Raw genomic sequence first — 2,500 nt, 5'->3', positions numbered from 1 at the left:
TGTGTTGTGCATCCCATCCGGCAGGGTGAGCGTGAGGCTTTCGTTCTCTGTACTCCACGCCTTCCTCCAGCCCCTCCTCCTCTCTTCTCACTGGCCAGGCTCTCCTCGTCTTTACGCTGTCACTGACGGGCCACCCAGCTCTCGTCCGGGACCGGCGACCGTAGAAGCACCCGCCTTCCTATGGACTTGCCACCGTCTTGCAGCATTACAACCGCAGTCGAATTGAAGGGAGCTTCTGCGGGCTTGGGTGCTGCCCGGCGGCCCGCCGTCGGGACCTCGTCAACCGGCCACTGTGAGCTCTGCAGGGACTGATCCGGTGATGCAGGCCCGGTTTTCTTTCCCACCGTGGGGACACTTTGGTCGCTCTAGTCACCCTCCCTTTACCGGTACAGGGTACCTACACGACTCCCCCTCCGGCCCCGCGAGCTGGTGCTTTTGGCGGAGCGGCGGTTTAAAGACTCGCGTGTCCGTTGCCGGTGTCGAGCTTGAGATGGCAGCCGTGACGTTCGAGAGAATGTACCTGGCCGCGGAGGCAGGATTTGTTTCCCCGCAGCGGGCTCATCCTGTCGGCCTTGTACCCCACTCAGTCCGTCCGCGTTCGCTCTCTCTCTCTCCTCGTCCTCCCGGCCTCGGTGGCGGCAGAGACCCTGCCTCTGTTGTCCGTGGTGCGCGTCGGCACGGTTGGGCTCCGGCGTCGGACGAGCTGACGCGCTTCGCCTCGCGAGCGCCCTGACCACGTTGGCCGCGTGAAAACCTTTCTTTGGTCATTGTGATTGTTCGACTGAAATCCGAAGGGCCGTGCCAGGCTGGGGCTCTCCCACCCCCCACACCCCATTGGGGAGGGCGGGGGAGCGTTCGCACGTTCCGGGTTCGACCCCTCGCGCGAGGGACGGACCGAAAACCTGAGACAACTCTTAGCGGTGGATCACTCGGCTCGTGCGTCGATGAAGAACGCAGCTAGCTGCGAGAATTAATGTGAATTGCAGGACACATTGATCATCGACACTTTGAACGCACTTTGCGGCCCCGGGTTCCTCCCGGGGCTACGCCTGTCTGAGGGTCGCTTGACAATCAATCGCACTCGCCTTTGCCGGCGGGAGCGCGGCTGGGGTTTTGTCGCAGAGGTTCCTTTGCTCCTCTTCGTCCCCCTAAGTGCAGACCTGGAGTTTACTCCGCCTTTGGGAGAGTTCGACCTCTGTCCCTCCATTTAATCGCGATGGGGGGCAGTCCGGCGTGGGCCTCCGGGCGCGCCGGCACTGGTCTCGGCCAGCCTCTGCTTTTCCCAGGACGGCTGTCAGTGGGTTGCAAACGAACGACTGCGTCAGTGCTGGGACTGCTTGCTGCCGGGCCGTTAGCCTCCGAATGGATCGTGGAGGGCAGAGTTGACTCTCTGTGGAGTGTGCAGAGCAGAGATGGGAACGATGCCTGGTGAATCGGCATAGAGAGAGAGAGACTCGGTGTGGCATGTCGGTGGACGCAAACCGTGTGGTTCGGTCTCGATGGCTGTTGCCAGTGGTCGACGTGGTTTAGTGGTTCTGGACGAGGAGGAGGAGGAGGAGAGCTTGACGTAGTTGACTGTGGGCTTGCCGTGCTGCCTCGCTGGCTTTGCGTGCCCTCATTCGGTGTTTGTGCAGTTTTGCCATGGAGTCCCTGCGGTGCTGCGTGTTGTGCTGGAGCCCTGTCTCCTTCCACACGCATGCCTCCCGCTGTGCCTCCGGCAAGCTCGCCTACATCTGAGGGTGCACCTAGTCAGTGCCGCACGGTCCTGTCCCCCTGGTCTCTGCTGCCTGCTTTTCGAACCAACTCCCCCACCCCGGTTGCACGTGCTCCAAACTCTTGCCACGCCTTCTAGCTGCTGCTAGTCTCGGGTCCTTTCCACGCTTGCTTCCCGTGGGCTGCTCGCTTTTCTCTCCTGCCCTCGTGCAGTTCAAACCAGCACCGCGCCCACGCTCTTTGTCTTCGGCACCTCCCTTATCGGCACTCCGGAACAGTTATGAGCCGAGCCCGGTCGCAAGCCCGACGTCGACACGCGTGCACATCCGCTCGTTACTAACCCCTGGCCTGGTGAGCGCCCCCCCCCCGAGGGTTGAGTACGAGGTGCCGTTGTCAGTAAGTTGCGAGATATACCGGCCGGCCTGGAGCTTTTGGTGCTGCGTTTAAGTCTGGGCGGGGGCCATCCGATGTTGAGAAACGCACGCACGCGATCGCTCACCATTCTGCCTACGACCTCAGATCAGACGTGACAACCCGCTGAATTTAAGCATATTACTAAGCGGAGGAAAAGAAACTAACAAGGATTCCCCTAGTAACTGCGAGTGAAGAGGGAACAGCCCAGCGCCGAATCCCCGCTCGCCTGGCGGGCGTGGGAAATGTGGCGTATAGAAGACCTCTTTCTCTGACGACGCTCCGGGGCCCAAGTCCTTCTGATCGAGGCTTAGCCTGAGGACGGTGTGAGGCCGGTAGCGGCCCCCGGCTCGTTGGGATCGAGTCTTCTCGGAGT

At 61.6% G+C, this 2,500-nt stretch overlaps 2 non-coding genes across 2 annotated transcripts in view; both read left to right on the top strand.

Annotated features, from left to right (window-relative positions):
- The first annotated feature begins 909 nt into the window (after positions 1–909).
- LOC137362161 (5.8S ribosomal RNA) lies at positions 910–1,063 on the top strand. The gene has a single exon (XR_010972398.1). It is a non-coding gene; the product is annotated as a 5.8S ribosomal RNA (ribosomal RNA).
- A 1,160-nt stretch (positions 1,064–2,223) lies between these two features.
- The window catches only part of LOC137362187 (28S ribosomal RNA), a 3,767-nt gene continuing 3,490 nt past the window's right edge, over positions 2,224–2,500 (top strand). Inside the window, exon 1 of the ribosomal RNA XR_010972423.1 lies at positions 2,224–2,500. This exon is cut by the window's right edge and continues 3,490 nt beyond it. This is a non-coding gene — a ribosomal RNA (28S ribosomal RNA).

Source organism: Heterodontus francisci, unplaced genomic scaffold, assembly GCF_036365525.1.
Source record: "Heterodontus francisci isolate sHetFra1 unplaced genomic scaffold, sHetFra1.hap1 HAP1_SCAFFOLD_968, whole genome shotgun sequence".
NCBI classification, from domain to species: Eukaryota; Metazoa; Chordata; class Chondrichthyes; order Heterodontiformes; family Heterodontidae; genus Heterodontus; species Heterodontus francisci.
This window is presented reverse-complemented; position numbering and strand designations above follow the sequence as displayed.